Source organism: Cucurbita pepo, chromosome 10, assembly GCF_057944985.1.
Source record: "Cucurbita pepo subsp. pepo isolate OVF chromosome 10, ASM5794498v1, whole genome shotgun sequence".
Classification (NCBI taxonomy): domain Eukaryota; kingdom Viridiplantae; phylum Streptophyta; class Magnoliopsida; order Cucurbitales; family Cucurbitaceae; genus Cucurbita; species Cucurbita pepo.
The window spans coordinates 15475291-15489524 of record NC_141807.1 but is presented as its reverse complement, the minus strand read 5'-3'; the positions used below and the strand labels follow the sequence as shown (position 1 = coordinate 15489524).

Below are 14234 nucleotides of genomic sequence, written 5' to 3'. Positions count from 1 at the left end.
CAATAGTACTTTGTGTACAAAAATTTCAAAGTGATTTAATTAACAAAAGCTTTGTTATCAAAACAGATTCAAGGGCATCTAAATTTGTTTTAGAAGAAGATGGCAAGAATCTTGTGTCTAAACAAATTTTTGCTAGATGGCAAGCCATTTCATCTTGCTTCGACTTCCAAATTTTGCCTATAAAAGGGGTCGAAAACCCCTTGGCAGATTACCTCTCAAGAGAGTTCTTACTCTCAAAGAAAAATTCTCCCCAACACCAATCTCCTTCTCCCAGTAATGACCGGAAAGAAAGTGATCGAAAATTGGAAGAAGCCCAATGCTTCTTCAAGCACACCTACTCCAATGACATCTGACAGCTATGCAATGGATGCTGGTTTCACCTTGGTGACCAAGTCTAAAGCAAAGCTTTCTAAAAACCAAGCGGAGGTTATCACTCCAGCAAGACCATCTGCCTCTTCAACACGGCCATCTGCCGTTACTCCATCGAGACCTACTGTCTCTTCCACTTCAAAGGGACCTTCTGTCCCCTCAACCTACTCGGATGCGGTTGTTCCCGTTCGATTTTCTCTAGTTCCTGAAATCAAGACCTATTTTCAAAAATCTGTGTCTATACCAGAAGCTATGGTAGAACCAGAATACGACGACCCGAAAATCGGCGAAGTCGTTAAAAAACCTATCCATCGGAATTCTTTTATATCCCAGAAGATCTTCATAAAACCAGAAGGTTTTATGAATTTATTCTAGTCGACACAAAGTCCGTTGAAATTACTCATATTCCGAGTCGCGATGATCCTTCGAAAATCGCGTATTCAAAATTAAAAATTTTTAAAGTCATGAACCCGACGTATTGGAATCAAGATCCATACACGAAGAAGACTTTTTCAAAACCTTTTGTTCCTCATTCTTACTCATACAGAGACTATCAGATGACATGGTTCAATGTCATTTGGTATCAAAATTACGAGCACTCGTGGTTTATTCAATTCTGCCAGAATGCTCATAAAATTCATTACCCATTTTGGTTTATCAAATGGTGGAAAATCTTTGGATCAGCCAAAGATATATTTCCAGTCCCAATACCGGAATCGTACCACTACTTCATTCAAAATATATTCAAAACCCCATTTCCATTAACCATGCGCTTTTGCGTATACTTTCAAATTCCTTGGATTTTAACTTAGAATTTTCAAATTAAAGAAACCAAAGACCAAATAAAACAAGTCTTCAAAACTATCAAAATCAAATTGTAGGGTAAATATACTTATACCCACGCAGACATCAAAGCGGTAAAGGTCTGGCTATCTGAGAATGGCCACCTTCAGGATTTATCCAAGAAGAGGACCTCCGAATTCCTTAATTCAAAGTCGAAGCTACTCGCTGCATTAGCCCAGACAACTTCAGAAGCTGATTTTCAAAAGCTTCTTCAAGAGGTCGCATCAGTCGGTTCGACGTCTTCTCCTTCTATTGTAGAAGAAGAAGATGAAGACACGATTTATGATCTCAATAATCCATTTTTGGATTCTCAACCACCTTTGTAAATATCATCATCAATGACTCAATAGTCGTTAAACTATTTGTAAAAAAAATTAAAAAAATTCGTTCGTGAAATATGTCAGGATGAAACATTTCTCCTCACATATCTGATCATGTTTGTTTGTCTTGAATCTTTTCCTTTATTATTTTCACTTTTCCCATTTGTATTATTATTTTCACCTTTATTTTCACTTTTCCCATCATCACATTATTGATGATTATGGATTTCCACATTCGTCAAATTATTGATGAGTATGGATTTTCACTTTCATCTCATTATTGATGAAGTGAAATAAATAACCTATAAATAACCTTCAAAATAATACAATTATTCAATCAATAAATGTATTAAATTATAAGGAAGAACAAATTTCTTTTTTAAAGGAAGAAATTTCATTCAACAGAATACAAGATGTGGAGCTTCAATTACTCTATGTTAGCTACTATGTTTAGGATTTACTAATTAGACACGAGTTCTTGGATTTAGGGGATTGTTTTATGTAATTTTCAACTACAACTTATGTTTTCAAATTTTTAGGTCATAATTTAGGTAGTGGTTGTATATTATGGATGAACACTAGAGTTTCTATCCCGTTCAAATTTTCTCAATATTTTTTCAATTGTACTTGTTCTTTGCTTCTAGATACAACCTAGTAGGGATTATACACCATCTCTTATTGGAGACCTTGAGTGTTGCAAATTCTACTCTCCTTTGAAAACTTTCAGTCATCGAAAGTGCTTATTCTAAAATAGGTCAGGGTACAAGGTTCTTGTTTGCCTTCTGTTTCTCAAGTGGCTTCTTCTACTCTATGATTCTTCCATAGGACGTTAACAAGAGAGATTTCCTTGTTTCTCAATCATTTCACTTTCTTGTCTATTATTTGAATTAGGTCTTCTTTATATGTTAGGTTATCTCTCAAGAAGAGAGTTTCATGAGTCAGTACGTGCGAACGATCTAGGGTATACTTCCGTAGTATGTATACATGAAAGATATTATGTACTGCAGACAAGTTTGGGCATTGCCCGATTCTATAGGCCACAGATCCAATCCTTTCTAATATCTCAAGGGGACGGATAAACCTAGGGCTTAGCTTTCCCTTTTTACCCTACCTGAGCACCCCTCTCATGGGGTGCTACCTTTAGGAATATATGATCCCCTACCTACAATTCCATGTCCTTGCGCCTTAGGTCTGCATAGCTTTTCTCTGGGCTTTGTGCGGTTTATATCCTAGCTTTAATCTTCTGGACTGCGGCGTTGGTAATTTGCACCAGCTCTGGCCCAATAGTTGTCGTTTGCCCCCCTTCTTCCCAAAAGATAGGGATCGAAATCTTCGTCCATAGAGAACCTCGTATGTGGCCATTTGTATGGTGGCTTGGCAAATATTATTATAAGCGAATTTCATAAGGGGTAGGTACTTAACATGTCTTCCAATATTTGCTTGAGCATTTTTGTTTGACCATCTTTTTATGGGTGGAATATCGTACTATAACTGCGTACCCAATGCCTTTTGTTAAAATTTCCAGAAGGGAGATTTAAATCTGGCATCTCGGTCTAATACTATTGCCTTTTGTTGAATTTTAAGAAGTGTACCCAATACCTTTACTGATGAATATTCATTTTTAATGTTAGCAAGAGTAGCTTAGTTGGGAGATTGTTAGACTGAAGATTTGAAGGTCACACTTGTTTTATCCACGTTCACGTTCACCGCACCTGTTTCAATTTGCATAACCTGACTATTCAATAAAAAATTAGTCATTATTTCTTTTTAAAATCTCAATGAATCAGCGAAAATATCTTTACCGATAAATTTTCATTTCTAATGATTGCGGGGATAGCTCAGTTGGGAGAGCGTCAGACTGAAGATCTGAAGGTCACGTGTTCGATCCACGTTCACCGCACTTGGTTCACGTTGCATAATTTGAATATTCTTTTCAAAATTAGTGATTATTTATGTTTACAATATAATGAATTATAACACCTTATAGTTTAGTTGATTATTATTTCTTTTTAAAATATAATGAATTAGTGGAAATAGCTCTACTTATGAATTTTTATTTTTAACGTTAGCAGGGATAGCTCAGTTGGGAGAGTGTCAAACTACAGATTTGAAGGTGACGTGTTTGTTTAATCTCCACGTTCACCGCACCTGTTTCCATTTGCATAAGCTGACTATTCAATAAAAATTTAGTTATTATTTATTTTTAAAATTTCAATAAATAATGAATTAGCAGAAATACCTTTACTTATGATCTTTTTTTTCAAATATTAGCGAAGATAACTCGGTTTCACTGCACCTGATTCACGTCACATAACTTGACTCCTAACTATTCAATTTAAAATTAGTGATTATTTCTTTTTAAAATATCAATGAATTAGCTAAATACCTTACTAATGAGTTTTCAATTTTAATGTTAGTGGGGATAGCTTAGTTGGGAGAGCGTCACTGTAGATCTCAAGGTTACGTGTTCGAGTTGAAGGAAGTGTCATAAGGCTAACTTTTTTTTCAATTTTATTTGATTTTATTTCAATGTTGTCAAACTCACTCAGGTACTCATCTCAATCATTTGAGCCTTGTTGGCCTTCAATAACAATCATTTGAGCCTTGTTGGCCTTCAATAACAATCATTTCAGCCTTGTTGGCCTTCAATAACAATCATTTCAGCCTTGTTGGCGTTCAATAAGAGAGACCTTGGAAATAACCTGTAACTATTCAACTGGATTATCACATTAACAATTTGAATCAAATAAAGTGACATTAACCATTTGAATCACCTCAACCCCACTTGTTGAACTTGACCAAATGTCTATAACATAACACAAACAAAGGTACAAAGTAACACAAACAAAGGTACAAAGTAACACTAACAAAGGTACAAAGTTCATAAAAGTCTTTTTAATCTAAAATACCATTGAACTTGATCATTATAGTGCCTCTCAAACGTAGGTAAAGTTTAAATTCAGGTCTCCTTGTCAAACTCACTCAGGTGCTCATCTAAACCATGATGGCGTTCAACAAGAGAGACCTCGAAAATAGCCGGATTATCGTATTAACCATTTGAATCACCTCAACCCCACTCGTTGGAATTGAAACAAATATCTATAACATAACACTAACATAGGTACGATGTCCATAAAAGTCTTTTTAATCTGAGATACTATTGAACTTGACCATTAAAGTTCCCCTCAAAATGAGGTAAAGTTTAAATATAATTGGTGACAAAAGATGAAACTATAAAATAAAAAGAAATAAGAAAATAATATTCAATTTTAGAGAATCAAACCAGAATCTCCTAGGTGAAAGCCAAATATCCAAACCGTTGGACAACAATGAATTTTTGGTGTAGTTGTCCTAAAGTCTTTTGTCTAATCGCTGAAGAGTTTTACTATGATGTTTTAGGTAATGTCTAACTCTTCGACACGTCGTTTCATGTGTGTGATAGAGTTCTCAGAGTTACCGCGACGTTTCGAGCTATTTGATCGTGTGGCTGTTTCTTCAAAAGGGTCAACATCAAACGTCAGGTCTTTGATTGGCAACCCATCCAGAGGAGCATCGATTGCATCGATTCCATCAACAGTCTTCCCATGAGTTTATGGTGCATGACCCATTTTTCATACCATTCACCTTCGAGCGCCAACATAGTTTTGCATCGTGCATGAGATGCATTGCGACCAACGTAACTCTTAGGTCCTATGAGCAAATTCCAGTAACCTTCAAGTATTGTTCTACGTCAAAAATAAAGCTTTTTAATTCCTTAGCATCCCGATTTCCATTTAAGGGGTTGTGTTCTTGGATTTTAAGTTTGTTAAGCCCACATGAACTTGGCTTGAGGTATGGTTCTCTACTGCCAAACTTGTCAAACTCACTCGGGTGCTCATCTCAACCATGATGTCGTTCAACAAGAGAGACCTCGAAAACGACTGGATTATCGCATTAACCATTTGAATCACCTGCTCATCTCAACCATGATGTCGTTCAACAAGAGAGACCTCTAAAACGACTGAATTATCGCATTAACCATTTGAAATTGAACAAAATATCTATAACATAACTCGAACAAAGGTACGAAGTTCATAAAAGTCTTTTTAATTTAAGATAGAAATTGTAAAATAAAATGAAATAAGAAAATAATATTCCATTGCCGGGAATCGAACCCGGGTCTCCTGGGTGAAAGCCAGATATCCTAACCGCTGGACGACAATGGATTTTTGGTGTAGATGTCCTGAAGTATTTTGTCAGATCGCTGAAGAGTTTTAGCATGATCTTTTGCTTAATGTCTAACTCTTCTACACGTCCTTCCCTTTGTGTGTTAGAGTTCTCAGGGCTACCGCAAAGTTTCGAGCTGTTCGATTGTGTAACTCTTTCTTCAAAAGAGTCAACATCAAACGTTAGGTCTTTAATTGGCAACCCATCAAGGGTTGCGTCGATTGCATCGATTCCATCAACGGTCTTCCCATGAGTTTATGGTGCATGACCCATTTTTTATATCATCCACCTTCGAGCGCCACCGTCCATGAGATGCATTGTGGCCAATGTAACTCTTAGGTCCTATGAGCAAGTTCCTGTAACCTTCAAGTATTGTTCTACGTCAAAAATAAAGTTTTTTAATTCGTTAGCATCCCGGTTCCCATTTAAGGGTTTCTGTTTTTGGATTTTCAATTTGTGAAGCCCAACATGAGCTTGGCTTGGGGTGTGGTTCTCTACGACCCTCCTTATCAAACTCACTCTGGTGCTCATCTCAGTCATCTCAGCCATGATGGCGTTCAACAAAAGAGACTATGAAAATGACCGGATTATCACATTAACCATTTGAATGACCTCAACCTCACTTGTTGAAATTGAACCAAATATCTATGACATAACACTATTAAAGGTTCAAAGTTCATAAAAGTCTTTTTAATCTAAGATACTATTGAACTTGACCATTATAGTGCCTCTCAAACCAAGTTCATAAAAGTCTTTTAAATTTAAGATACTATTGAACTCATTCATTATAGTGCTTCTCAAACCTAGGTAAAGTTTAAATATAATTGGTGACAAAAGATGAAACTATAAAATAAAAGAAATAAGAAAATAAAATTTCATTGTCGAGAATCAAACTCAGGTCTCCTCGATGAAAGCCAGATCTTCTGTGTAGTCTAACTCTTCGACACGTTTTTTTATGTGTGTGATAGAGTTCTTAGAGCTACCGCCACGTTTCTTGTTGTTCGATCCTGTGGCTCTTTCTTCAAAAGAGTCAACATCAAACATTAGGTCTTTGGTTGGAAACCCATCCAGGGGAGCGCCGATTGCTTCAATTCCATCAATGGTCTTCCCACGATTTTTTTGTGCATGACCAGTTTTTTATACAATTCACCTTCAAGCGCCACCATAGTTTTGCATCGTCCATGAGATGCATCGTGGGCCAATGTAACTCTCAGGTCCTCTCAGCAAGTTCCTATAGTCTTGAAGTGTAATATCAAAACATATTAACGTATTTGATATTTTAAATATTAAAATAACTGATGTGTATCATAAACTTAAATAAAAATATATATTAGAAATTTGAATGAGATTCATATTAGTTAAACATATATTATGATATTCTACGACATTTTAATATTATTTAAATAAGATATTATATCTTAATGTATTAGGTATTCAAATATATAATTTGACAAAAATTATCACAAGTTCACTTTAAATAGAACCCTAGGGTTAAGTCAAAAAACATCAAACACTAAATATTGTGACATTTTAGGTGATATTTTGCAGAGGAAGCTGATAAAGTCTTCAAAGAGCATGTGGTCATGTCTGACATTTTAGGTTAACAACATGGTGAAAAGAAACCAGAAATTCTGATACTGGTAATTAACTACAAACCTTTGACTAAGGTTTTAGAATAAATAAGATATCCAATCCAAAACAAAAATGATTTGATAAAAAGAATTTAGAGTCAAATGTTTTTATAAAATTCGACATGAAATTGGGATTACATAAAATTCTAATTTCCTAAAATGACAAATATAAAATAGCATTTATGTCCAATTTAGAAAATATGAGAGGAACGTCATGCCATTTAGGCTAAAAAATGCTCCATCCGAATTTCAGAAGATTATGAATGATATTTTCAATCCTTTCAAAAAAATTCGATAGTTTATATTGATGATGTGTTGATATTTTCTAAAACCATTAAGGTCAACACTTTAAACATCTACATACATTCATTAATGTAATCAAAAGAAAACAACTAGTTGTGTCCATACCCAAAATCAAATAATATCAAACTCATATCCATTTTTTTGGATTTTAAATTTATTTGAGCCTTATTAAAACCCATCCAATGGTCTTTGTCTCAAACTTTGGTGATGACGTATCCTAGAAAAACCAACTTAAAAAAAAAATAGGTTCTCTCAATTACGTGTCTTATATCCTTCAAGATATCAGGCACATTTACAAATTTCTTGATGAGTATGTTCAAAATAATACAAAGTCTTGATTTGTAAGGGATATATCTACAACAAAAAAAAAATCAAATCATTAGTCAAATAAACTCTTTGCTTAAGTCTTATTGACCGAAGGACAGATCTCATAATGAAACGTGACGCATCAAATATCGGATATGGAGGTATCTAAAATTGTCAAAGAGGACAGAGAATCAATTATCATATTCATTCAAAAGCCTCTAATAATACCATACAAATTACAAAATAGTAATAAAAAAAAAATACTATTTCCATTGGACTCTGCCCAAAAATTTTAAAGAAAATTTAATGAACAAAACTATTAAAATGCATTCGAGAGTCAAATTTAGTTTTAGAAAAAAAAAGGGAATAATCTTGTTTCAAACAAAAAAAAAAAATTTTGCTAGATAGAAGTAAGTTTTGTTGTGGTTTGATTTTAAAATTCTACCTATAGTTGAAAACACCTTCCAGATTACCTATGGGAGAGTTTCTAACAAAGTCTCTCTTCTCTGTCTTCTCAAACTGATACTACCTATAAAAGAAGTTGAAAACACCTTGTGAAAGTCTCTAAGGATACTGCGACCTCTAGCTTTGCAAAATCCAGTGTTGTTGGTGCTTATCAAAATCGCTGCCAGAATAAAGTTTAACAAGTGGTTCTATGGTGTAGTGGTTAGCACTTTCGACTTTGAATCTAACGACCTGTGTTTAATTCCCGATAGGCAATCCACAAATTTATACAAAATTGGTTCATAGCCGATTCGGTAGGGTAACTTTTGGACCGATAATCTGTAGAAGGGGTCACAAAGGTTGAGATCATACAAAATGGGTCCATAGCTCAATGTTAGAGCATTTGATTGCAGATCAAGAGGTCACCAATTCGAACCTAGTTGGGCCCTTCTATCTTGGATAGAAAATTGTTACACTTTTTGGACCGACACTATGTCTAAGGGGTCACAAATGTTAAAATCCTACAAAATGAATCCATGGCTCAGTGGTAGAGAATTTGACCGATCACCCGTTTGAACTTGGTTGGGCCCTTTTATTTGGACAGACACTTTTTACACTTTTGGACTGACACTCTATAGAAGGGGTCACTAAGGTTGAAATCATATAAAATGGATCCATAGCTTAGTGGTAGAGCATTTGACTGCAGATCAAGAGGTCATCCATTAGAATCTGGTTAGGCCCTTTTATTTTGGACAGACACTTTGTTCGATTTACTCCCGACCATCGAGTGTCTAAATGAAAAGAAATAAGAATAATTACCGATTCCAAACCTTATTCCAAAGTCCTAGTGTGGTATCCAAGCACCCACTATGAACATGGTTAAAAACTTAGCACCACTATTCTCGGACAAGAACCAAGAAATCATTAAGAAAATAGTGTGGTCTTAGCGCCGCTATATAATATGGTAGAGAAATAAAAAAATGTTACCCTCATTTGTGTGGTGCTGCCATAAGTGATCAATAGAAATATTCTAAGCACTTTTCTCTTGTACTCCTTATAATTTTACCTTTTAAGGTTGTAAATATTTATAAGTGATCAATAGAAATATTTTAAGCACTTTTCTCTTGTACTCCTTATAATTTAACCTTTTAAGGGGTAAATATTTGTGGGTTTTAAGCACTTTTCTCTTGTACTCCTTATAATTTTACCTTTTAAGGTTGTAAATATCTATGGGTTTTAAGCACTTTTCTCTTGTACTCCTTATAATTTTACCTTTTAAGGTTGTAAATATTTGTGCACGGGTGACTATTATGATTATCAGTCAACTGAGTAATAGAAATATTTTAAGCACTTTTCTTTTGTACTCCTTATAATTTTACCTTTTAAGGTTGTAAATATTGGTAGGTTTTAAGCACTTTTCTCTTGTACTCCTTATAATTTTACCTTTTAAGGTTGTAAATATTTGTAGGTTTTAATCACTTTTGTAGGTTTTAATCACTTTTGTAGGTTTTAATCACTTTTCTCTTGTACTCCTTATAATTTTACCTTTTAAGGTTGTAAATATTTGTGCACGGGTGACTATTATGATTATCAATCAACTGAGTTAAGTGAAAATAAATTTTGAAGATGAAATTAAAGTATTAATTCTCATGTATCTTTACCTGAGTTTTGGGATATTGTTATTAATGAGATTCAATCTAATGCCATTAGTAATTCACAATGATAATATTCAAAATACTTGACAAAAAAGAATGGTCAACATAAGATATTTGAAACAAATAAATATTTTGTCCTATATCAAATCACTCATTTGAAATTCCTTAATAATAAACCTCAAGTCTTACATCTTTTATAGAGAAAAGTTCCTTAAATAGAAGTCTTATTAGATACTTCTAAGCATTTAGAGATCAACTAGACACAAAGCTAAACATTCTAAAAAAAATTAGGGGTTAAACTTTCCGGTTAAGGTAATTTAAGAAACTTATGATTTTTATATTCTCAAGAGTTTAATTGAGCTAGGTCGATTCAATCTAGTGGACCCAAGAATTGAACCGAACCAAACCAACTAGTTAGTAACATGATTTAGTGTAAGCATTTTGACGCAAAGTAGAAGCAATAATGGAGGGTTTGCAATAATATAGTTTTCACCCCTTGTTTCTTGAGTGAATATTGAAATAATATGGTTTTCCTGTTAAGTTTTGCACGGAAGAAAGAAAGACTGGGATGTAAAGTATTATTTCAATTTGTTTGTAATATACAACAATATATAAATTAATTATAAGAAATATATAAAATTACATGTTCTCCAAGGGCTTCAATCAACACTAGAGGGTTACTTTTGCAATCACTCTAAAGGTGCTCAAGATCACAACGAGTTAGATAAAATAGCTCTAGAACTTTGAATCCAATAACTTGAGTTTGACGCGTGATAGAATCTCTCTTCTTGTGGAATCTGCATAAAATAGGAAAACCATTCCAAAATCAATTTTTACAAGGGGTTCTATGGTGTAGTGGTTAGCACTTTGGACTTTGAATCCAATGACCTGGGTTCAACTCTCGGTAGGACCTTTTTAAGAAATAACCTTGATGCGAAAACACAGAATAAGGAACGACAACACAAGACATTTTAAAACAAAAGGGTGTTTCCTAGCATTCGATGCGAAAACACAAATTTTCTCGAGGCATAAGGTGTAACATTCTTGAGTTATTCCGAACTTGCTCCGCTATCATTTGAGCCCATAATAACTAGCATGAGTTTTCACTTCCGAACTTGCTCCAAACAATATCATTTGAACCCATAATAACTAGCATGAGTTTTAGGTTCCGAACTTGCTCCAAACAACTTGAAATCTTGAATTTATTCTCATGTCATATAAAATAGACCCTTACAGAAAATAGTTGGTAATTTGGAGTATGTCTAAACCTTGAGCTAGGATATGACTTCTTGTTTTGTTTGGAGCATGTCTAAACCTTGAGCTAGGATATGACTTCTTGTTTCGTTTTCAGGAACTAAACCTTAGAGGTTGTCATGTCATGCATCGTATTTTAACCATGAAAACTCTTGCGAAGTAACTCTTAATTTTCTCCCCATGAGTGCATAGGTGGCGTTGTCATAATCGTGGCATCCTGCTAGCAAATCGTGGTGCAGGGCATCTCATTTAGGTGAGGGAGATAATAAGTTCGTCATGGAATCCTGCTCATGGTACATATACCAAAGCATCCCACCTAAAGAGAAATAGGGGCCTCGCGGCAGTGATGAGCATTTTCTCCCATATCTTGGTTTCGCTAACTAAAGTTTTCCAATAACTCCCAAACTTCATTACCTTATATAACCTCTCGGGATAAGGATTCATACAACATTTCATAAAATAAGATCTACTGAGAAAACTCGAGAAAAGGTCAAATTTTGAGTTGACATGGACAGTTTAGTTGAACTAGACGTATCATCGTTTTCTTCCTCTGAAAAGGAAGAAGATGCGCATTTTTCGCATTGCCACCATCTGAAACTCGGCCTGTATAGCCACATTTACAGCGTTTCTCTCCTCGATTTCTTCGTGAAACTTACAAATGGATGTTACAAGAAAGGGTTAGGGATTTATTTGATAACTTCTCGTGGATCGTAGCCTAAGATATTCGTTACCAAAGTTCATCCAAAATCTGATTTATCGCTGGAGATAAAACAAAGGATTTCTTATTGGGTAGCCGATTCTAGGGGTTTCAAGGCCCTATTTCTTCATTGAACCCCTTCCATGTCCTATCTTCAGGCTAAAGGAATTTGTTTGGATGAACGTCTTTGAGTGTAGGACCTTAATTTCCAAAAATTGTTCTCGGTATGCAACTCACTCGAAACGCTAGATTTTCGATCTCATGGGTAGCTTGTTATATGATGTCTCAACTCTCGATTCCTTCATCAAGTTTACTCAACATCTTCCTCTGAAGCTAGAGGAATCCTTAATTTGAAGGAAAAGAGATCGTAGATATGAATTTTGACTCTTATCCCCAATTTAATTTCGAAACCTATTTTCTTCAATTTGACACGCTCTCGAGGTTATTTTTCTTCGTGGTCTTCTATGGAAGCATTCCTTGGAGGTGCAGAAACTGATTGGAATCATTCTTGCTCGACGAGTCATCATGTATCCTCGAATTGGATTTCCAAGTTTTTCTTGAAGTTCTTCAATGGCGGATTGAATTGGGGGAATGGTTTCTGGGCACTTTCAGCACTCTATTCCTTCATAGAACTTGTGGGTAATCTTGTTGAGAAACTGTAGGAATAAGTTTGAAGAGAAATGGTGGAGGATTGCTCTCGAATTTGGAAGAAATCTGAGAGTAGGAGACCCATAATCTAAACGCTTATTGCCTTCGATTTGGGGATCGACCTTTCTCGATTCTTATTCCGTATTGTTGCTCCTACTTCAGACTTTATAGGAGGAGCTTAAACTGACATTGAGAGCTCTAGATTCTTCGTTATTTAAAAGTTTGAAGAGAAATGGTGGAGGATTGCTCTCGAATTTGGAAGAAATCTGAGAGTAGGAGATCCACCATCTAAATGCTTATTGCCTTCAATTGGGGGATTGAACTTTCTCGATTCTTATTCCGTATTGTTGCTCCTACTTCCGACCTTATAGGAGGAGCTTAAACTGACATTGAGAGCTCCAGAATCTTCGTTATTTAGAGTTCAAACTTTATGGATAATTTTTTGAAGATATCAACTCCGATCATAGCCTTACCGACCTTGGCTTTGAATACATGTCGTTGGACGTGATGATTCGTGGGTGTTCGTTCTAGATCATATCAAATTTTTGACGAGATCTGACGGTTGAGATTTGAGTTCGAAAGATTTTTCCCGGATGGTCATGGTAGATGCTCTGATTCGAATTAGAGTGGTATTTCTGTAATTATCCAGTCTTCCAAGGGTATTTTGGTAATTTGCCACTTTCTAAATATTTTATTATTATTTTTCTCTAAAAATCCATAATTTTTCTACAAATTTCTCATCGCTCTTTTATCATTTTTCCCTTTTTCTGAATCTTGAGATTCCTTCTAGATAAGGAATTACAAATCGGGAAAGATTCTTGATAATTGATAAAATGACTTTTTTGCCCTTTGTATTTACTTTTTCCTTTCCAATCTTTTTCAAAAGGCCTTTTAACTCCTTGCAATCACTTGTTAAGGTACGCGGGTGACCTGACTAAGTCCTTTGTTCTTGCTTAATCCTTTAATTTTTTTCCTTTCTATGCTTTGGGTCTTTCATGAGGGCTTATTCTTATGGAAGATAATTTCCTTCATTTTTGGGGTGTTACATATACATACTCGTTACAAACACAAAATAAGATGCAGACTCAAAAGAAGAACAAAAAATACTAGATAAAAAACAGAGGTTAGTTCATGGCCCACACTCCAAAGTCCGCTCTCATCCATGACCAACTCCTAGTTACATGAAAAAAAATGATAAACATGGAGTGAGTAAAACTTACTAAGTAGCCTACTAGTAGGTTCTTAATCGCGACCATAAGCTAGGAGATTACTTCTTGTGATGTTTTGAGGATCTTATACTGATCTTGAAAACCTTCCCCTAAAATAACCTTCAATTTTCTCCCCATGAACACAATCTTCTACCCATCTATCTTTTTTAAACACTTTTGAAAGTTAAAAGAGTAGTTTTGAAGTTTTTTTTTTTTTTTTTGGAAAATTTAACTGTATTGTTTTTAAAAAAAAAATTATGAGTATTTTTTTTTATTAAAGTGCAAAGTTCAATGGTATTTTTATTAATTTAGATTATAATTTAAAAAAAAAATACAAATTTTTGTTGATT

General features: G+C 34.7%; 3 non-coding genes across 3 annotated transcripts; 2 read left to right on the top strand and 1 right to left on the bottom strand.

Annotated features, from left to right (window-relative positions):
• The first annotated feature begins 3359 nt into the window (after positions 1-3359).
• TRNAF-GAA (transfer RNA phenylalanine (anticodon GAA)) lies at positions 3360-3432 on the top strand. Its single transcript has one exon. It is a non-coding gene; the product is annotated as a tRNA-Phe (tRNA).
• Positions 3433-5665: 2233 nt separating this feature from the next.
• TRNAE-UUC (transfer RNA glutamic acid (anticodon UUC)) lies at positions 5666-5737 on the bottom strand. Its single transcript has one exon. It is a non-coding gene; the product is annotated as a tRNA-Glu (tRNA).
• Positions 5738-10918: 5181 nt separating this feature from the next.
• Positions 10919-10990, top strand: TRNAQ-UUG (transfer RNA glutamine (anticodon UUG)). The gene has a single exon. It is a non-coding gene; the product is annotated as a tRNA-Gln (tRNA).
• Positions 10991-14234: the final 3244 nt, after the last annotated feature.